The 24,595-nt window shown below is 34.2% G+C and overlaps 1 pseudogene; it reads left to right on the top strand.

Annotated features, from left to right (window-relative positions):
• The first annotated feature begins 9,680 nt into the window (after positions 1-9,680).
• Positions 9,681-10,600, top strand: LOC145066743 (ACT domain-containing protein ACR9-like; annotated as a pseudogene).
• The last annotated feature ends 13,995 nt before the right edge of the window (positions 10,601-24,595 follow it).

Below are 24,595 nucleotides of genomic sequence, written 5' to 3'. Positions count from 1 at the left end.
AAATCGTAGTATATTAAAAGTTATTATTTTAATTAAATAATTTTATTCACGTGCAACACGCGAGAATTCACCTAGTATCTATATCAATTTATCTTATAAAGCAAACATTTTTTCTTGAACCTCATGCATTTGAAATTCCCAAAACTATTCAGCTTATATAAAATAATTTATGATTACTTGAAATATTATGATTTGTAACTCCCAAAGCTCTTCAAACCACGTTATTTAATTGACGAGTTAAATGAAATATTTAGCTTATATAAGAAATTTGTAGATTACATATTGCATGTATGTCAACACAAAATGATAGATTATATTTGTAGGGTTTGAAGAGTTATGTGAGTGGTTCCATGGATGTTAGATAGCAATTGCAACTTTTCCAAATATAAATTCATGTAAACTTAAAATGGGTGCATGTAAAGTTTTAGATATTAACCAAAGTTCAAATTTAGGTATGTTTGTATGTGTTACGTATCTTTCTATAATCACAAGATAATGAAGTGGGATTGATAATAACTTCGCATAAGCTTTTGGTAAATCAACATTCAAGTTATTTTGAGTTAGATCAATTAACTTTGTTAACATGTATGTATCTTTATGGTGTCTCTCTTTTTATGTTAATAAAATCTATTTTATGTTCAAAAGAATATTATTCAACATGTATTTTATGCTATTATAAGTTATATATTATGTTAGTTTCTATCGTTTATTTTATTGTAAATAACATCTATGTAGTTTTTTATGATTGATTTTGATGAAAGGAGTTTACAATCACTATTCCAAATTGTTGGTGATAACGATGAATTAAAACGAATGATTTTTAATATGATATGACTTTATTGTTGAAAACCAATGATTATGTGTGTTATAAAAATGAATTCTTAATTTTCTACCAAAACTTATATGGATGTATCCATTTTTAAATGTTTTTATAGTAATAAAGATAAATTATTATCTTATTACAATTGTTAATTTCTTTTTTCCCTATTCCTTCTGTATCATAAAGGAAAAATAAAATAAATAAAATATTAATATTTTCATAAGAAAATATAAGTGATAAAAATATACCTCAAGTGTAACACTCCTCCTCCTATAACCCACTCTTAACATATATTTTTTTAAGATTGATCGCAGTACATAACAATTACTATAGTTTTGAAATTTAAATCATCATTTTATTTGGACTGTTCATTCTCTTCTAATATTTCATAGCTTTAAGGACAAAAATGAAAGTACAGTACAAAAGTACATATAAAACCCATAAAAATCATGCCAATTTAAAACTTTTTAAATCATTCAAAAACCAATAACTATTACAAATTTGTTTTCAAAATGGTTTAATGTCAGAGTATCCCATAATCAAATCATAAAAATATAAGGAGGTGCACGATCACGCCTTCGTCTTCCCGCAATCATCAGAAGTACCCGAAACATAATCAAAATATCATAACAAATAAACAGCATGCATATAGAGTCTACAGAATGACTGGATTGCCCTCACCGGGCCAACAGTCTATCTGGCCACTCTCAGAACCTTCAGCATGTCTGGTCCGCCCACCCGGTCATTCAGCCTATCTGGACCGTTCTCCGGGACTTCGGCCTGACTGATGTGCCCTACCGGCCTACAGTCTATCCAGACCGCCTTGGGTATGTTGACCTACAACACAAAGCAGGTTTGTCTCAACCCACCCCCAAACAAACAATCATGTGCACATAAATATCATACGCTAGCTAGCATGTACATATAGTCATACAGATCTAACAAATCACTAACATAGTATCATCCTATAACTAGGATACCGACATAACCGGTCACTAACATAACATCATCCTATATACCAGGATACCGACCTAACATGTTACTAAGCATATCATCATTTTATAAACCCGGATACAAATCTGAAAAGGGCCGGCAATGGTGTCTTCGACCATGTTAGTATAGTGAGGACAACTCACCTCATAAGTAGCTCGGGATGATAATGTCAAACTCCCCAAATATAGCTCAAACTCAATCATCTACATCCACAAATGATCCACTTCCATGAATTCCAAACTACTAAAATACCCCAGAAGTCAAACGGGTCAACCCTTGGTCAAAGTCAAAGTCAATGGTCAAGGTCAACAGTCCATGTTGACCCAACTCATCGAGTGTAGCCCACTAACTCGTCGAGTTTTTTTAGAACTCAAGAAATCGTGAAAACCCTAGTTGACTCACCGAGTTTCCAGACAACTCGTCGAGTCCATGTGGTATCCAAATGTCGGGAAAAACCCTAACTAACTCGTCGAGTCATCTCACTGACTCTCCGAGTCCATGCAGAAACAAAAACATCCAATCTTCATCCTACTCGTCGAGTTGACCATGTAGCTTGTCAAGTTCCTTCAGTCTATTTCTCATTCAGATGCTTTTACGTGAAACTAAAGCTCCAAACTGTCGATCTAGGCTCCTAGGGTGTTGTTATCAAGTAAAGTTGCTAAGTTTACGTGCATGCAAGGCTCCATGAAGCTAAAACACTCATAACTAGCATTAGAAGAAGGTTTTGTACATGAAGGAGGGCCAGAGCTTCATAAAGCTTTAGGCTTTATGTCTATAAGGGCCTAGAGGAGTCAAGATCTGAAATTATGCCCTTGTGACAAGCTCAAATCCGAAAGTGACTCCATTTTCGCACCAAAGTGCCCATATCCTCACATAAGAAGAGATCTAACAAACAGAAGGCCAAGGTAAAGGCTTTTTACCTTCAAATGCAAGCCAAGATGTAAGTCCCTAATTTGCCCGTGTATCAATCAGATCCGTTTGATGGTGCGGAATCCCAATCAAACGGATGATGTCAGATCAAATAGAAGAGAGGAAGAAGAATAATAATATGAATCTCTGTATGAATTGATTAGAATTAAAGTTCCAGATACAAAAGATTCACACACACAAAATGCTCTCTAGTTTCTCTCTTTTCTCGTTCATCAATCTTTTTATCACACCCCTCACCCTTATATATATACATGAGAATATGGGCTTGGTGAACATGGGTCGTAAATGGTTTTACGGTCGTAAACCTGTTTACGGCCATAAACACAGCCGTAAACACCTTACGGCCGTAAACACCAAGTTGTTTACGGTCCGAGATACAAAAAGACATTTTTCTAGAAAAGTAAAGTATAAACCATATTTTTGACCCAACAATCTCCCCCTTGGTTTATAACTTTTTTTTCTTAATTGACCCAACAAACCCCCCCTAAAAAGTAGCTGGCTTTTCTTGTTAATCTTCACTGGGAGATTGGCTTCAACATTTATCTTCAAATTCTTCACAACTTCAAGATGTACTTGATGAATCTTTAATGAATGACTTCATCTTGAGAACTTGAGCTTTTCTTCAAGATTTGACTCTGAACGCACATTGGGTGAGGAGGCTTCTTGTACCGATTCTTGAAAGATGGCGCTTTCAGCTTGAGAATCTTCAGAGAGAACAAATCTTATGGATCACTTCAACAGGTTTAAGATAGCAGCAGACTGATTGAGGACGCTTCAATGCAATCTGTCACATAATCTTCAAGTGCAACTTCATCTTGCTTCTGGAGTTGACAAATTGAATGTTGAAAGAATAATCTTCATTTCTAGCTCCTTTGAATGAGAATTCTTTGATGCTCACGGACGAAACCTTTGGCTCAGAAATCTTCGACACAATCTCCATGAGTCTTATCTATACCTGAAATCACTTTTCAAGACAAAACAAAACTAAAAGAAAACTTAGTACACAATATTTTTAGGTTTTTCATATTTTCTGAACAAAAAAATAAAATAGAAATAACACTATTTTGATTTTGAATTTTCTGATTTTTTTTTAATTTTTAATTCTCTGCCTTTATATTTAAATTAGAAGAACACTATGAACAAACTTAACAAAAACGAAAATAATAGCTAACATTAAGAATGATTTGAGATCAAAGTTTTTAGACAGTGTTTATCCGTTTATCAGTACCTCTCTTTTCATGAATAGATCTGGTCAATCGCCGGTATTATGGTCCACTTAAACACGAGAGATTGTGACAAAATTAGGGCATACTATAAGTGACAAGACAATGTGATCCTAAGTTCCTAGATAATATTCCTTAAGGACCATTCAGCTGGCGATGACCAAAGATATTGTTGTCCACCTAAATTGAGCAGCGAGATCTACAAACAATCTGTATGTGTTCAATTTTAGTTGTACTAGAACGTGTTTCCCGCTTCCTGATATGCCCCATCCATCAAGGACTTCCAGAGTACTCCATACATCGGGTGAGCAGACAATCATCAGGAGAGAGGATAGATTCAGATTGTTATTACATATAGTTTTAGAGGGATTGAGAAGTAGAAGGTTGCATATGCGGTGTTCCAGGTCGGATTGGTAGTCACGCAAATGAGACAACATATGGCTAACAGATAAGAAGAATTTCATAGATATAATATGCAGAGAAATAGAGTTGCATATGTTACAGTCCAGGTCGGATCTCCCGATCACGTAGATGAGGCAACATATAACTAACAGACAGAAAGAAAGAAAACAATTTTCTACAGACCTAATTTATCGGAATTTACCAGTCGCCCCATCCAACCGGAATTAAGGACAGAATCCGCACATCGAGGAAAAGTGAATCCACAGTTCTAGATACGGGTTCATTTAATGTGATCAGTAGATTCTCATGCATATCTTCCTGCTCAACCTATCTGAGCGTCGTATTGTCAGGATAAACAGATCTAACTAGTTCAATATTTTTCAAGTCCTTGAATTCCTTAAGTTCAAATCTTCCTAGTCAAGTCCATTTAGAATCTTTCGTGCCTACCGACGCATCGAACACAGAGCCCAGACAATTCAGATTCAATCCCTTACACAGATTCAGATTGTCTGCTATCACATGATTATATCACTTCCCAAAACATCTCCTGCAAGCACATTCCATTAACACCATATTTTTAATTTTCTAATTTTCTAATGTTTTTTGTATTTTTTTTAAATTTTTTAATTTTTGTTTTGTTTTTTATTTCTCCCCCTAAATTTGTGCATAGGAGAGAAACGAAAGTAAATGCACAAATTTAAACTATCCTAAAACAAAAATTAGTTTTTAAAGCGAATCAGCTTAAGAAAAACTCAGGAGTATAGAGAAGAAAATTCAAACCGTAAGTCACCGATTGAATCTGCATCCAGAAGGTCTGAGAACAGCATGCATAATCTCAGAACAGATCCAAAAATTGTTCACATCGTTAAGTACTAACCCCATGAGTGATCCCTTCCTTTCTTCCCTTCCCGCAAAGGACACATACTCTCAAATAATGTTCCGAGTGTTGTACAGTTGAGAGATGTCCCCAATCATATGCCAGGAGCAGCCACTACCAACAAACCGAAATCTGATGATATGCCTCCATAGCTGCTCCGACACAGAGCGGGATCAATTGGTCTTTGGAACCCAGTCCATTTTGAAACTAGGTCGACCTTTGTCATCAACGCATGATACTCTCTCCCATGACATATCATGCTTATCACAAATAGAAGATGTAGAAATATTAGAATTATTAATTGATTTGGGAGATTTCATCTTTGGTACCCATCTATATTCGGGTTTAAGCCATTTCTTGTTCGATCCGATGGGTACCTCGACACTTGATTTGGAACTTGAAGTCGGCTGCCTAGATGACTTTAACCTAACCGGTCTTTGTTTCACTGGAGCATCTCTTGAACTAGACTTCTGGGCCAGCATTCCCTTCTTGTTGTTGGAAGTTGGATGACTAGCCTTGGGAGTTGGATGCTTGGCCTTCATGGCATTCCAGTCAGCATTGTCTGAACGTGACCTTGAGGGGTTTCTTTTGAAAAATCTCCCTCTTGGTGTGTTCTGCCAGCCTTGTGCATAGTAGGGAACGTATGCACGATTAGGACAATTTCTGGCAATGTGTCCAGGTGTTCCACAGTGAAAACAAGTCTTTTTATTCACTGTGAAGTTGTTTCTTCCTACCCCTGGTGGCGTATCCTTGCCTTGTCTCTTATTGTTCCCACAAGCACAATTGCAACAGGCACTCTGTTTCACTGGAATTGGTGGCCTGTATTTCTCAACGGCAGGTTTGTTAGGAGTAACAAAATTCGAAGCAATAGATTCTGAGTTCAAGGAGTCATTGGTTTGTTCAGTAGTGTTCTCCTTGTTCTCATCTTCTGCTACTTTACCTGCACATGTAACAGAAACATCAGTATTTTCAACCTGAATACCTCCTGATACAAATCCAGCTGGTTTTCCATATTTAAGATGTGCCTCCCTGTCAATTTCTTCCTGTGTCATAGGGATGGATGTGTAGTTATGATTGAAAGGTGGAGGAACACTATCATACCCTAGACCCTTGTTTTGATTATCTTTGAATTTTAATTGGGTTTCAAACAAGGAATCGACTGTCTGACTTGACGCAATATGATTTTTAAAACTAACATCTGTTTTTCCACACTTAATTTTGAAAGTGTCAAGTTCTTCAGTTACAGCAACAAGTTGTCTCTTAATATAGTCATAATTTTCACACTTGTTGCTATACTCTTCCTGAAGCTTCCTAAAGTCTTTGATTTTTGCTTCTAATTCAGCCTTCAGGGGTTTCTGTCCTTTCCTGAGTTGATATCCTTCATATCTTACGTCCTCAACTTCTCTTTTTAATAAATCAAGTTGTTCCCGAAGAAATATAATCGTAGTTTCACAAGCTGGAGTATATGTAACTTCAGTGACCGGAATGTTTTCAGAACTCATTGTTTTTCTACACTTCAAAGCATCAAGTTCTACAATTACATCAGCAAGACTAAGATGATTGAGATCTTTTGTCTTCTTGATGATAGCCACGTCCATATCCCACGATTTCGGAAGTGAATTTAGCAGCTTTTTGTTTATCTCGGACTTAGTCAAGAAGATCCCAGTTATATTCATCTCAGTAGTGAGTGTGGTAAATCGCTGCAACTGAGTTTCGAGGGTTTCTCCAGGGATATAATCGAAAATGTTGAAATTTTGTCTTAACATATCCTGACGACTCTCTTTCATGTTTTTAACTCCCTCGTAGACCTTAAAATCAATTAAAAGCACAACTAGAAGCTAAAATAAAACTTAAAAGTCAAACCCTTTGATTATAAACCTTAAAAGTCAACCGTAAAAGTCAAATTTAAAAAGTTAAACTCAAAAGTCAAACTTGAAAAGTCAAACTTAAAAGTCAAATTTAAAAAATTAAACTCAAAAGTCAAACTTGAAAAGTCAAACTTAAAAGTCAAACCGAAAAGCTAAATTTGAAAGTTTAAAAGTTAAACGAAAAAGTCAAAGTTTAAAATCAAAGATCAAACTTGGAAGTCAAAGTCAAAATTTTAAATAAAAAGTCAAAAAATAAAATTTATTAATTTTAATTTAATTTATTATTTATTTATTTATTATTATTATTAATTATTTTATTTTATTTATTTATTTTTTTAAAATTTTGGATGAAAATAGAATTTAAAACTAAAAGAAATTGAATTTTGGGTTAAAAGTGTAAAAAATGCGAAAAGAGGTGCGACAGGGAGTGTTTAAGAACTAAAAGCGGGAGGAAAAGAACATCTGGCAGGTTGGATCAGATGGAATAGGTGCTGGCTTATGAGTTGAAGGTCACGAGTTCGATTCCCAAAATCGCTTTCCCTTTTTTTATATGAAGCTGCGATGCGAAGAGGAAGTGCAAGCTGCGAGGCCGTAAAGCACCGAAGCCGAGGCCGCAAACCTCGGGCCGTGAACTTGCGAGGCCTCGGACCGTAACCTCTGACCGCAAACTCCTCGGACCGCAAACACCGGCCGCAAACTCTTCGGAACCCTAGCCGCCGGCCGCAAACTCCTCGTAAAAAACACCGATTTTTTGACTTTTTTGTTCCAAAACTCGATCAAAAACCCTTTTTTATGAAAAACACGAAGAACAAACCCCCCTTATTTTTCAGAGATCTATCCAAAAACGCAAGAATATTTTGAAAATAAGATCAATTAATGCTCCAAATCTAACAAAATTGATTGATACAACCAGGTTCTAATACCAATTGTAAGTCCCTAATTTGCCCGTGTATCAATCAGATCCGTTTGATGGTGCAGAATCCCAATCAAACGGATGATGTCAGATCAAATAGAAGAGAAGAAGAAGAATAATAATATGAATCTCTGTATGAATTGATTAGAATTAAAGTTCCAGATACAAAAGATTTACACACACAAAATGCTCTCTAGTTTCTCTCTTTTCTCGTTCATCAATCTTTTTCTCACACCCCTCACCCCTATATATATACATGAGAATATGGGCTTGGTGAACATGGGTCGTAAATGGGATTACGGCCGTAAACACCAAGTTGTTTACGGTCCAAGATACAAAAATACATTTTTCTAGAAAAGTAAAGTATAAAGCATATTTTTGACCTAACACAAGACAATGTAGATATTGGATCTACAAGCTTCTTCTCATCCCAAGCTTCTTCAACAATTGCACCAAAAACACACTTTAGCCTCTTACATACTCAAGTATAGGGTTTAGATCGATTAGGGTTTCTTCTGGCCGTCAAAAGGTGGCAAAGGGTTGGATGAAAGGGATTAAGGTCCTTTAAAAAGGGGGCAAACCCTAAAAATTAGGGTTTCCATGTACAACCTCTACTTGTCGAGTCGGGGTCCTCCGACTCGTCAAGTAGGATTCATAAACCACGCGGGCTGACTAGGTTCGACACGACGAGTTGGGGCCTCCAACTCGTCGACTTCCCTCAATAAAATGAATATAAAGCTTTTAAAATTATGCCTGAGAGTCGGGATGTTACAGTACGATAGTTTTTTTAAATATAATAATGAAATATTTTCAAATAAGTAGTTTTTAATTAAGTCAAAAATAATAATTGTTTAAAATAACGTAAAATTAAAGAATAAATTATATTATATTAAAAATTATTGTTATTTGAAATATAATAATAATAATAATAATAATAATAATAATAATAATAATAGTTATTATTATTATTATTATTATTATATAGGAAATACAAAATATTCAAATAAATTATTTATAAATTAGTTAAAAATACCTATAGTTTAAAAAAATTTAAATCAAAAACTTAATTTGATTTGATTCAAACAAAACTTTTTATATATTTCTTATCATATACTTAAAATTATTATAATATTCGTTATAACTTAGTGTAAAAATTATTATTTCAATGATAAATGCTTATAATATTATTTTTTATTACATATAATTGTTAATATTTATATTACATTATTGGACACAACTCAAGAGTTTAAAACTCTCACTACAACTCAATAGTTTTTTTAAGGAAGAATTTCATATATACCCTTATTAAATGTTTAAATATCGTATTTACCCGACTTAAAATCTAAATATCATATTTACCCTTCCTAATGTTTTAAAATATCGTATTTTCCCAAATCTATATTTTAAAAAGATTTTATTATTTAATAATCATTTTTTATAATTGAAAATTTTTAAAATTGAATAAATAATAAAATAGACAATAATACCCTTATCTAGACCCTAATATCCTTGCCTTACCTGTTCAAAATCGTAAATCTTAGGAATCCTTTGAGATGAGGTTTATGGTCGTCTTCATAGGATCGCCGGTTAAAAACATGACTTTTATCTTGTTTCCTATTGTTTTTGCCTGCGTTTTATCTCGGTCAATAACCATCTCAATCAATTAATTGATTCTTCTAAACCACCTCTAGTTTATCTGTTAAAGGTCATCCCTCTTGATCGAAAAAGGTTAATCCATGGTAACCACTACCACCATTCCGTCTTTTTCCCTTTCTTCTTCCTTCGGAAACTAAAATTGACATATAAAGATCCAATTTTATTGATGTTACACAAGTGATTTGTGAACTCGAGCTCACAATTCAAAAGCTTGAAAGTAATGACAAACCCAGATAGCAAGGTCTTGGATCTCTTCTTTGTCACTGATCACTTGTAAGCCCTTTTGAAATCTTGTATATAAGCTGTTAATTTGAGTCAGCAGGACCTGGATATGAGAGCCAAAAAGGGTTTACTTCTATTTCAGAAGAAATTGTTGATGAATTGTTTAGTTGTCAGCTTGCCACCAAGGAAGATGATCGTTCATAAGCTCTTAGCAGACATATTGGATGTTAAAAGTTGTTATTACGATTGATAATTTAACGAACCCATCTCATACTTTTGCTTCAAATGCAATGCCTTGATCAGAAAGCTCTCACAATTTAAAGATCTCCAAATACTGCAATATCAAGGTGTATATACTCAAATTGACTTCATAATACTATTTTATTTTGTTTGATGTTTGAAATGAATAGGTTATCTTGTTTTTATTCATATTGCATATGGAAGAATCTCTAATAGTGTGAAAGGGTACCGAAGCTTGGACTTGTTTATACAGAAAGATGATGGAACAAAATAATGGATACTGAAAACCAAGTTGCTTTATTTTCACGTCTTAAAGAAGAGATACTACATCCATTACGAGTCATCATCACAAACTGGGCCCCAGATGATACAGAACTTTTGCTTGCTAATCCTGCCGATTACTTGATGCATGATGAGTGTGATTTTAAGAAGGAAGATGCGACAACAGGGGAATAGGAGGATGTGTTGAGTTCGTAAGTAGTAGGATGCTGTGAAAGTAATAACGTGTGTGATCTGAGATGTATTGGAATTTAGAAGCAAAAGGGCATTATTGTCCATTTCATATGTATTTTCAATTATAATGACTTAAGACTATGAAAAAAAATTATAAATCAATATAAAGTAACAAAAAAATAGAATTAGGTATATATGATATTTAAAAATATTAAGAAGGGCAAATCTGATATTTAGATATTAGGCCGGACAAATATGATATTTCGACGTTTAATAAGGGCATATACGAAATTTTGCCTTTTTTTAATTTAAATGTAATTATGATTTTAAATTTAATGTAATTAGCCATTCCTTTATATTTTCCACTACATTCAAAAGTTTTTTAAACTTATGGTTATTAATTTGCCTTTTTATTTTCCACTTATTTATTCTACACATTATAGCTATATTAGTAGTATATAAGTAAGTTTTAATTAAAAAAATCATATGTTTGAAAAGATTTATGATCCAAAATGAAGAGTTGAAAAAAATAAGTTTTGTTGCATCAATAGTTATTTCAACACGGATTTTTTATAACAATGTTTATATATATATTAAATGTATGTTGATTTCTAAATATTCATGTTGAATGATTTATAAGTGTTGAATAAGTTTTGTTTGATTTAAATGTTATAGTAGATGTTGTAATGTTTTTATTTTATTAAAAACTATAGTGTTATTCCATACTATTTGTTATTTGTTTTATATACAAATCAGCATACGTTTTATATATAATTCCCACAACTTAAAAACTTTCTATAAAATCATCAAAAGTTATAGTATTTATTTTTTTTAACGACCCAAAGTTTCAAAAGAAAATTTTCCATTTTTAAATAGTCAAACACCTTTCATAAACCATAAAATCTCAATACATTTGTTTTCAAATTCTTAACAATAACAATATTATTCCAATCATTAGAGTGTCCCATAAAAATGCCTCAGAGAGAGTGCATGCCGCACCATCAAGCCTTGTCCTTGCCCTTGGGCTCAGATGTACCTAAAACAAATCCACAAACTATAAGCTAATGCTTAGTGAGTTTCCCAGAGCATACCACACATAATCCACATCAACACATATTATATTAGCTATAACAGCTACATATACCAAATAAGCCATGCATACAAACATATAAGGAAGCCATGGAAACCCTCCAAGGTCTTACACCTAGTGTCACTGGAACCCCCATGTGGTCTTAACTAACTGCCACGAGAACCCCCACATGGTCTTCCTGCCATGGGAACCCTCACATGGTCTTCCTGCCGTAAGAACCCCCACACGGTCTTTACAATCTAGAGATGACATACAAACTACATAAACAAATATACTAGAATGCCATGGAAACCCTCCAAGGTCTTACATATAAGTGCCTCGGGAACCCTCCGAGGTCTTTCATGCGAGTATCACAAACAAATAGAATATCACATATCCCATAACCAACTAATCATAACTCATAGCAATAATGGGCTGGCCTTGGTGCCTTAGACCCATTGGTATGGTGAGGAGACTCACCTCTCGTGAATGTTGAACTGACAAGCTAAGCTCAGATAAATCCCACGTGCTGCTCCCACTCAACAGCCTATAATCATCATGTAATTGACTTGTCACAATCCCAAATTACCATAATTATCCTCAAAGTCAACCCTGGTCAAAGTCAAGGTCAACAATCAATGTTGATCTTAACTCGTCGAGTGCATCTAACAACTTGTCGAGTTACCCGAGTAACTCTTCAACTCGTCCAGTTACCTATGTAACTCATCGATTTCCTCAATGTCCAGAACACTGAAAACCCATGTAGACCGAAAACCCCAATCCTTCACAGAAATCACTCATAATCTTGAAAACAGGTAAACCCTACTCGACTCGTCGAGTTGTCTAAGGAACTCAACAGTTCAGTCCTTTTTGTGTTCAGTCCTTTCCAGTGAGATCCAAGGTCCCAAACTTCATATCCAACTTCTCCTAGTGTAGTTACCACGTAAAGTTGCAAACTTTACGTGCATGCAAGGCCTCACTCGGGGTCCTCTACCTGTAATATAAACAGCTGAGTGGGTCAGGCTTGGAAGCCTGGTGAGCATATAGGGTTTTCAACCCACAATACATAAATTTATTATGTTTAAACATCAATCAATCAACCTAATTACCCCCAAACCCCATTATTTTATTTATTTCTTAGGGGTTTACCCTAAGAATCAACTATCACTCCATCCTAAGGATTCATCCTAAGGAATAGACACAAAGTCACCTCGTGACCGGGGTTTATACAACGGGCACTAATTCCATAGCTGCCAAAGTTTATTCAACATGTGCTAAGTCCATAGCTCTCATTTATCGACAGTATTACTTACAGGTGTTCTCTCCTGCAATACATGTCAATGGTTTTTATAGTACAACAAATGAACATATAGTTCATTACACCTATAGGTTGCGGGCCTGCTAGTGTTCCATAGACTGTCCAGAATAATCCATGGTTGTCATCCATACTCTGCTGGATGACGGGGGCCAACAATTTGGGTAAGTGATTCTATCAAATTTTCACCACTCACCCTCAACTCATGATCAATATTATTGATCATCTCCTTTATCCAACTCACCTTTCATCATACCCACTATTTCATCTACCCATGTTTTACCCAACATTTTTCGTAGATAAAAAGCATATACAGTTTAAAACTTGTATAAAACATCAATTCAAGAGTCACCTCAATTAAACAATTAGTATATTTACACATAACACGTATTTCAAGGTAAATACTTCATATCTATGTGTAAATTAAAAGTAACTACACACTCACGTGATTTAATGAAAACCGGGCAACAATTTGTTTCCTAAAACGATCGTTTCTAATAAAACCGAGAGTTTTATTGAGAAGCCGGGCTCTGCGAAAGGTCGGGCTTCAAAACCGAAAAGATAAATTTTCCGGGCTTCACGGGCACTTTGTGGCGTATTCCGGGGCTTATAATCGATATCGGGGCTTCGGGGGATGATAATATGAAAGAAATATGGAGAAAGGGGCTAAAAATGACAAGTTTTCAAAATACACCCGGGAGGTCTCGCACCCTTCTATTTATATGGTGGAGCTTCTGATCGGACGGCTGAGAAGGAACCACGTCTCGCAGATCCGAGGGTTCGCAGGCGAAGGCTCGCACATGGCTCGCACATGGTCTGCGCATGCGAAGGCTCGCTGGCAGTCTGTGATTGGTCCGAGGCGTGTGTCGGATGCGCAGGTGGTCAGCAGGTGCGAGGGTCTCGGTGGCACTCACTAATTGGACCGCGGAGTCGTCTTACACGTGCGAGGCTCGGAGCTAGGCTACACACGCGTCGCTCCTCCGATGTGCCACGGCTTCGGATGACTCAGCAGCTCGGTGACTCAGCAGGTTGGTGACTCAGCAGCTCGGATGACTCAGCAGGACATGTGGCACTTTTTCAGCAAGGGTGACGTGGCAACTCGTGACTATGCGAATTTTCTCGATTTTCGCGCCAAAACTTCTAAAATCCATAACTTTCGCATACGAGCTCCGTTTTTGACGTTCTTTATATGCACACGTAGCTAAAATTACGCTCTACAACTTCCGTTTAGACTTCGTCAGCTAATTTTGACTTTAAATTTTATATTATTATTTTTAACAGACCGGGACAGGAAATCCGTTAAAAATTCATAACTTCTTCATCCGACGTCCGTTTTCATCAGACTTTTTACCGTTGTGATCCTAATGACGAGACCTTTAATTCTCGTTTAGGTTGTGTCGGCTAAAAATCGCTCGATCTAAAATTCGAGTTTTTAACTGTCTACTGCTAAGCTGAAACTTCGAAAAATCATAACTTCCTCATACGAAGTCAGATTTGGGCGTTCTTTTTATCGAACTTCTCGGTTTAACGAATACTACGACTTTCGTTTAGACTACTAAGGCTAAAAAGTAGTTTATCAAAAACTCACTTTTTACGACATTCGGTACCGTGCCGGTTTTGTCGTGAAACTTCGACTGGTCATAACTTCTTCGTTATAACTCGGATTTCGGCATTCTTTATATCCCTGAAATCCTTTTTTCGACCACTACAACTTTATGTAAAGATATCGGGCTTATCTCATACTTTAATTTTGACACTTATTTTTATTTTTAATTAATTAAACCCTAATAATTAAGCATAAAACACATAATTCACATAAAATTCACATAATTCCTTTTCATTTCTTCTAAATGAGTTACAAAGGTTAACCTAGACCATTATGTCAATATTAATGCCTAGCCTAGAAACACGGGCGTTACAACTCTCTCCCCCTTAGGACGATTCCGTCCCCAGAATCACACAACGACAAACAACTACGAGTAGCGACTCACTATGTCACTCTCCGTTTCCCAGGTGGGATTTGGCCCATTTATATATTTCCAATGTACAGGCACTAAATCGACTATCTTACGTTACAACTTCTTAGTCTTACGGTTAACGATTGCCTCAGGTTCTCCAATTAACCTCTTGTTCTCGTCCAACCTTAATTCAGAAATGGGAATTATGCCGGGCACACCTCCCGTGAACTTTTTCAAATAACACACATGAAAAGTGTTATGAATAATCTCTAGTTCTTCCGGTAATTCTAGCTTGTAAGCTTGATTTCGGATTCTCTGAAGAACTTTAAATGATCCAATAAAACTTGGACTCAACTTTCCCCTTCTACCAAATCTTATAAGTCCCTTCCACGATGAGACTTTAAGTGAAACCGAATCTCCAACTTCGAATGATATCGGTTGTCTTTTCTTGTCAGCATAACTCTTTTGAGCAGCTAACATCTTTGTCCCTAATCACTTCCAACTTTTCAGCAATCTAATGGACTATTTCAAGTCCCATAAACTGCTTTTCCTCGGCTTCCAGCCAACATGATGGCATCCGACACTTTTTCCCATGCAAAGCGTGATAAGGTACCATCTTGACACTTAAGTGGAAACTTTTATTTATAGGTGAATTCTACTAAAGGTAAGTGTTCATCCCAGTTACCTTGAAATTCTAGGGTACATGCTCTCAGCATATCCTCCAACGTTTGAATCGTCCATTCGCTCTGACCATCGGTTTGCAGATGGTAAGCTGTATTCAAACACAACTTGGTACCCAATTTCCTTTTATAGAATCATCCAAAAACCTTAAGGTAAAACGACTGTCACGATCGGATACAATCGTTAACTAAACACCATGAAGCCTCACAATTTCCTTCACATAAGAATTCGCAAGTTTATCCATAGACCATTTCTCTTTGGCTGCTATGAAATGCGCACTCTTAGTAAAGCGATCAACGACCACCCAAATCATGTCATGACCGTTCCTTGTTTTGGGCAATTTAGTCACAAAATCCATGGTGATGTCTTCCCATTTACCCATGGGTACGGGTAAAGGTTCTAAACTCCCATACGGTTTCTGATATTGTGCCTTAACCCTAGCACAAGTTACACACTCGGCAACATATTTAGCAACATCGAGCTTCATCGTCGGCCACCAATAATAGGGTTTTAAATCCCTATACATTTTTGTACTGTCGGGATGAATCGAGTTCATGGTCTTGTGAGCTTCTTCCATCAGAAGATCTCTTACTCCGCCCGTCTTAGGTACCCAAATCCTATCTTGGAATACCTTCAACCCTTGGTTGTTTGTACCGAATACTAACGTTTTGCCTAAACGTTCTTCTTTTCGGTCACTTTTCTCTAAAGTTTCCTCTTGAGCTTTCTTTATACTTTCCATAATTGTCAAGACAACTTCAATTCTCAACGCTCTTGGCCTTTTCTTTTCAAGGTTTACCTTCCGACTGAGAGCATCAACAACCACATTTGCTTTACCAGGGTGGTAAAGTATCTCGCAGTCGTAATCCTTGAGTAACTCTAGCCAGCGTCGTTGCCTGATATTCAATTCCTTCTGATCAAAGAGATATTGGAGACTCTTATGATCAGTGAAAAGTTTACACTTTGTGCCATAAAGATAATGCCTCCATATCTTTAGGGCGAATACTACCGCTGCCAACTCCAAATCGTGAGCGGGGTAGTTGTTTTCATGCTCTTTCAATTGCCTCGATGCATACGCGATCACTTTATCCCTTTGGGTCAGAACACAACCTAACCCAACTCCAGATGCATCGCTATAAACTGTGAAGTCATCAACTCCTTTAGGTAACGAAAGAATCGGTGCTTCACACAACTTCTTCTTTAACTTCTCAAAGCTTCATATGCTTCTAATTCCAAGTATAGACAGCTCCTTTGTGGGTCAAAGCTGTCAATGGAGTCGCGATCGAAGAAAAGCCTTGGATAATTCAGTAATAATATCCAGCTAATCCTAAAAAGCTTCAGATCTTCATAGGACCTTCAATCGTAACCTTCGAGTTACAAAATAAATCCTTATTGAGGACTCCTCCTTCTTCTTGGAATAAGTATTTTCCTTCATTTATTGTAACAGACCGATGGGTCATGTTCTAATGATCTCTCATTGTATACTGCACTACTTAGACTCAGATCTCCTAGGGACAAATTTCAGAACAAATTATACCTTCCTTCATGTTCTAATGTGATACAATCACCGTTCAACATGTATCATTTCTAACTACCAACTTCTTTAACAATGAGTGCGATACTTCTATTGATCGCTTTGATCATCTTTCATTTCAATCTTCTGGCTTAAGTCAAATGTTACATCAAACTTGGTTCTCTGAACCACATAATAAACTCATCGTAGTCGGACTCAATTTGATATGACCTCTAAGGTCGGAATAACAATCATCTTCTTAGTCATTACCGAAACGATGGTAACGATAGACTAGAACAATACGTAATCAAATAATAGCTTCTTGGTAACTTTGTGACTTTCCCTGATCCAAGTGCGAGTCCTGTGCTTCCAGTAGTACAGATCTCTACTACTATTCACACCTACTCATAGTCGTCCCAAGTACTGTCTCGCAGTCCCCAAGTCCTAAAATCACAAAACAATTTAACACATACAAATGTGTCCAATTAATCATAAAATTTTCCTAGACTCTACTAGGACTTCTTTCACACGTATCTTCAATGATCAACTCTACTTCAACTTGGTTGGTGATGGAAATTCCAGATGATTGGGACAACTTCAAAAATTACACCAGCCATTCTATTCATCAGACGACAAAACCAGGGTTTATTTCCTTGAAATGATTACACAAAGGTTCAAGTTTACCCTATACTATGCCTCTCATAGGCTAAACTACTTGTTACTATTCACATTACTACTTCGTAACTTGATCTTCGGGTATCAAGTCTTGACTTCTACTTCCTAGTATTATTAATCGCTTCGTCAAGGATATCCTGAAATTCCTTTGGCATTGATGGTGCACTTGGCCTTGTTACTTCATTGTTCTTCTGACAATTCTTAGAAATATGGCCTTCTTCTTTACATCCGTAGCACACCTCCTTGGGAATCGTACACTTATTGGCGTAATGCCCTATTTCTCCACACTTAAAGCACTTCACCTTCCTGTCACAATTCCCAGAGTGTTTATTTTTGCACTTCCCGCACCATTGTCCTTTATCTCTTCTTTTGCCAGACTTTGAGGATATGTTGCTCTTGTTGGGCCTTGAAGACCCCTCAAATTTCCTCTTCTTGCCAACTTCAACTTTGTTGGCGGTTGTGTCATTGATCATTTCTTCAATAGACTTAGCAACCCTAATAGTTGCCTCAAGAACAGGTGTCTGACCTGTTGGCACAATAAGTTCATCCTTACTTTGTTGAAGTAAACGTTTTGTTTCTTCCATCTGTTCACCTAACATCGTACGTACCATTGCCTGCACTCCAATCATCGTGATTGGCTCAGGCTGTGGATTATCACTTCCGAACCCACTTTGAGTACTCGCCATTTCGATCTATACACCAATCGTAGGTGAACTTAGATCTTTATTTTCGTTAGATGTTAAGTCTTCGAAACGTTTATATGTTAGTTCCAATATCGTAGTCATACGTTTAGAATCCTACACACATAAGGTTTCCAGATCCGATCGGCAACAGACCATAGATCCGAACAAATAATATCATCATTATAGCTATAACACAAAACATTTAGCACATAAAAGCATTTTAGGCATCCTTCCTAAAATAAACTAGTGCTCGTGTCTAAATTATGGTAGACACTCATCTCACAATCATCACTTAGCATTCTAAGTTCAAGTCTAGAAATTCTACAATTTCTTAGTTTGCTTAAACTAATGCTCTGATACCAACTGTGACATCCCCGAATTTCTCAGCCAGAAAAGACCGATTTAATTTATGCTTTTTAAACTCAAATCAGAGAAATATTTATAAAAGATGTTGCGGAATTGGTCCTTAAAACAAAATATGATAAAAGTTTGTCAAAACCTTTCTTTAAGAAATATATCATTTCCTTTTATATCAAAACCTCGGGATGTCATGTTCCGATACAGATCAAAAGCATAAACAAGACATTATAAGCCTTACGACAATTATTTGTAACTACTGGCCTATAATCCAAAATTCACTCATCATCATCATCCAACTATGCTCGGGGTCCTCTACCTGTGATATAAACAGTTGAGTGGGTCAGGCTTGGAAGCCTGGTGAGCATATAGGGTTTTCAACCCACAATACATAAATTTATTATGTTTAAACATCAATCAATCAACCTAATTACCCCAAACCCCATTATTTTATTTATTTCTTAAGGGTTTACCCTAAGAATCAACTATCACTCCTTCCTAAGGATTCATCCTAAGGAATAGACACAAAGTCACCTCGTGACCGGGGTTTATACAACAAAGTTTATTCAACATGTGCTAAGTCCATAGCTCTCATTTATCGACAGTATTATTTACAGGTGTTCTCTCATGCAATACATGTCAATGGGTTTTAGAGTACAACAAATGAACATATAGTTCATTACACCTACAGGTTGCGGGCCTGCTAGTGTTCCATAGACTGTCCAGAATAATCCATGGTTGTCATCCATACTCTGCTGGATGACGGGGGCCAACAATTTGGGTAAGTGATTCTATCAAATTTTCACCACTCACCCTCAACTCATGATCAATATTATTAATCATCTCCTTTATCCAACTCACCTTTCATCATACCCACTATTTCATCTACCCATGTTTTACCCAACATTTTTCGTAGATAAAAAGCATATACAGTTTAAAACTTATATAAAACATCAATTCAACAGTCACCTCAATTAAACAATTAGTATATTTACACATAACACGTATTTCAAGGTAAATACTTCATATCTATGTGTAAATTGAAAGTAACTACACACTCACGTGATTTAATGAAGAGACCTTCAATTCTCGTTTAGGTTGTGTCGGCTAAAAATCGCTCGATCTGAAATTCGAGTTTTTAGCTGTCTACTGCTAAGCTGAAACTTCGAAAAATCATAATTTCCTCATACGAACTCAGATTTGGGCGTTCTTTTTATCGAACTTCTCGGTTTAACGAATACTACGACTTTCGTTTAGATTACTAAGGCTAAAAAGTAGTTTATCAAAAACTCACTTTTTACGACATTCGGCACCGTGTCGGTTTTGTCGCGAAACTTCGACAGGTCATAACTTCTTCGTTATAACTCGGATTTCGGCATTATTTATATCCCTGAAATCCTTGTTTCGACCACTACAACTTTATGTAAAGATATCGGGCTTATCTCATACTTTAATTTTGACGCTTATTTTTATTTTTAATTAATTAAACCCTAATAATTAAGCAAAAAACACATAATTCACATAACATTCACATAATTCCTTTTCATTTCTTCTAAATGAGTTACAAAGGTTAACCTAGACCATTATGTCAATATTAATGCCTAGCCTAGAAACACGGGCATTACACATATCCTTGTGACAAGTCCAGATCCTAAGATGACACACTTTTGGCACTAAAACTGACCATTTACATCCAAGAAAAGAGATATAAGTAACTAAAGGTCAAGATAGTGACTTTATACCTCGATATGGCCACCAATATAGGGTGGATGTCGGATCTACTGCTTCCCTCTTTGCTCCTTCTTCTGCAAGCTCCAAAATCTTCACTATCACACCAAAAATGAAAGCTCTCTTACTCTCTCAAGAAGGTGCAAGGCTCAAACTAGGGTTTCTCTGGCTGTAGGAACAATGAAAGAGGCTGTAAATGAGCCATAAGTTCTTTAAATAGGGTACAAACCCTTGAAAATTAGGGTTTCTCGGTACAGTTCCTACTCGTTGAGTAAGGGCCTTCCGATTCGTCGTGTAGGATCTGAATCCTGCGTCCTCATAAATGACTCTAATCGACGAGTTGGAGCTCCCCAGGTCGTCGAGTCTAAGCACAAAACCCTAAAAATTCGATAAATTAAATGATACCTGGAATAGGTGTTATATTTTTCATACTACTTCATATTTGTTATATATAGAAATTAATATATGTTTGATATATAATTTACACAACATATATTGGTCTTTAAAATTATGAATTAATAATGAAAATAACTAATAATATAAATTTATTACAATTAATAAATCTAATATGTTAACTATAAAGTTTGTTTTGCTACTAACATTGATTTTTTATGTATAAATATTAAATCACAATTTGTTAAATACTGTTATTTTAATTAAATAATTATATTCACGTGCAACGCGCGGGGATTCGACTTTCATATCATATCATACTATATTATAAAAGAAACATTTTTCCTTTCACCACAGTCATTTAAAACTCCCATGTATTTTTTCTTTCACCACATTCATTTGAAACTCCCACGACTTTTCAATTTCTTTCGAATAATAATTATAAGTTAGTTAATAAGGTTAAATAAATATCAAACCTAAAGTGTAATCATATATAAACTAAATTTCAATATTAAAATAAAATCCTACTTCTACTTATAAAGTTATGTTTTTTTAACTTTTAACATATTATATTTAATTTATTAGTTTTAATATAGTATTGGATGTAAACCATTATCATTTTAAAGATACAATTTTGGAACAATTTGTACAAAATACTTAAATTATTATAAAGGAAGAATTTTTTTTAACCACATTCATTTGAAACTCCCATGCATTTTTCTTTCCACTACATTCATTTGAAACTCCCATGACTTTTCAATTTCTTTCTAATAATAATTATAAGTAGGTTAATAAGGTTAAATAAATATCAAACATAAAGTGTAATAATATAAACTAAATTTCAATATTAAAATAATATTTTTACTTCTACTTATAAAGTTATGTTTTTTATAACTCTTAACATATTATACATAATTTATTAGTTTTAATATAGTATTAGATGTAAACCATTATCATTTTAAAGATACAATTTTGGAACAATTTGTATAAAATACTTAGATTATTAATTTAAATATAATATTACATGGTCAACTTAAATATAAATTTTAGTTTTACTTAAACAACCCAAAAAAGATTTTGTAAATAGATAAAAGTGATAAATTGTAGTGTCTTTCTAATAATTATTATAAGTTGATTAATAAAGCTAAATAATATCAAACCTAAAGTGAAATCATAAATAACTAAATTTCAATTTTAAAATAGTATCTTTACTTCTACTTATAAAGCTATGTCTTTAACTTCTAATATATTATAGTTAATTTATTAGATTTAAAATGTTGTTGTATATAAACCATTATCAGTTTAAAGCTACAACTTTTGAACGGTTTTGACAAAATACTTAAATTATTAATTTAAATATAACATTATAATATCAACTTAAATATAAATTTCAATTCCACTTAAAAAACCAAAGAATATTTTGTAAATTGTTAAAAGTGATTAACTGTAGTGATAAATGCAAAAAATAAATTGTAATCTCAATTTAACTAAAATATTTCCTAAAGATATTTTTATAATTGTTAAATTTTTTCAAATAGGCAGCTTAAAATAACTTACAATAACAACAGTTAAAAATAAAACTATATAAATGATTATATTGTTACATTTAAGATAAAAAACAATGTTTGATATTTTAAATAATTATAATGATAAAAATTAAACATTAAGCAAATAAATTTTAAAAAATTAATTAACAATAAAAAAAACCCATAAATAACATTAAATCATATATTATATTTAATTTTATTCATGTGTAACTCATGGTTAGAAGATACAATTTTGGAACAATTTGTATAAAATATTTAAATTATTAATTTAAATATAACATTACATGGTCAACTTAAATATAAATTTTAGTTAACTTAAACAACCCAAAAAATATTTTGTAAATAGCTAAAAGTGATTAATTTGAGTGTCTTTCTAATAATGACTATAAGTTGGTTAATATGGTTAAATAAATATCAAACCGAAATTTTAATCATAAATAAATTAAAATTTCAATTTTAAAATAATATCTTTACTTTTACTTATATAGTTTTGTCTTTAACTTTTAAAATATTATAATTAATTTATTAGATTTAAAATACTGTGTGTAAACCATTATCAGTTTAAAGTTACAACTTTTGAACATTTTGGACAAAATACTTAAATTGTTAATTTAAATACATTAGAGTGTCAACTTAAATATAAATTTCAGTTCCACTCAAAAAATCAAAGAATATTTTGTAAATAGTTAAAAGTGATAATTTGTAGTGATAAATACAAAAACTAAATTGTAATCTCAACTTAACTAAAATATTTCCTAAAGTTATTTTTATAATGGTTTAAAGTTTGCAAATAAGTAGCTTAAAATAACTTAAAATAACAATATTTAAAAATAACTCTATATAAATGATTATATTGTTACCTTTAAAATAAAAAAACAATGTTTGATGTTTTAAATAATTATAATGATAGAAATTAAAATATTAAGCAAATAATTTTTAAAAAATTAATTAGCAATAAAAACAACTATAAATAACATTAAACCATATATTATATTTAATTTTATTCATGTGTAACTCACGGGTAGAAGTCATTCAAACTATTGAGATTATGTAGTTATAATAGATGTATATATATTATCATATAATTCAAAATAATCAATATATTATATCAATTTAATATACAAATTATTATATCAAATTTAACAACAATGTTATTGTCATATTTAAAAGAAACACATATTTATTAAGACTTCAACTATATAAATGTTTCTGCGCAACGCGCGGGCATTCGCCTAGTTATACATATAAATGAGGCATTTTTACTTGCACCACATGCATTGAAACATCCATGCCTTTTCAATTTATTTCTAATAATTATTATAAATTCGTTAATAATGTTAAATTAATGCAAAAACTAAATTCTAATAATAAATTAACTAAACTACAATATTAAAATATCATATTTTACTTCTATTCATATTGAAGACTTAAGGGTAGAAGCGAGACAAAAGTTGCATGATAGCGTGGATGAAATAGTAAATTCTTTGGGGTCGAGGACACCAAATGTTATAGGCCCCATGGATAACTTCGCAAACATAATAAACCTCTAAGAAGATGTGAAGGCGGGAAAGGGCAAAAATGTTGATCTTAACAATATTGTCCAGAAAGAAAGAATATTAGCGGTCCATAACTTTATTAGTAGGTGGGCATATGAGAGTGTGATTGCATTTCATGCCTTTGAAAGGGATAGCTTCAAAATGATGTTTGAGGTTATTGGCCACTTTGGAACCGGGCTTCCATGTCCTACTAGATATGCTTTGAGTGACCCACTTCTAAGGCTTGAAATTGAAAGATCAATTTTTTTTTGAAAAAAAACGAAAAAAAGGAAAGAGGATGGATGCTCGATTATGACAGATGCTTGGTCCGATTGAAAGAGGAGAAACATTATGAATTTATGTGTTAATTCGAAGATGGGTGCTGTTTTTGATCTTCAAAAGATTGTTCCGGTGAAGCACATACAAGCCAACATATATATGAGTATGTGGAATCTTGTATTCAACAAGTTGGTCCCGAGAATATTGTTCAAGTTGTGACCGATAATGCCACGAATAACATGAGGGCAGCGATGTTTATAAAAGAGAA

Source organism: Lactuca serriola, chromosome 8, assembly GCF_051521515.1.
Source record: "Lactuca serriola cultivar US96UC23 chromosome 8, Lser_US96UC23_V15, whole genome shotgun sequence".
Classification (NCBI taxonomy): Eukaryota; Viridiplantae; Streptophyta; class Magnoliopsida; order Asterales; family Asteraceae; genus Lactuca; species Lactuca serriola.
Note: the sequence above shows the minus strand (reverse complement) of the source record. Positions and strands in the feature narration are given on the sequence as shown.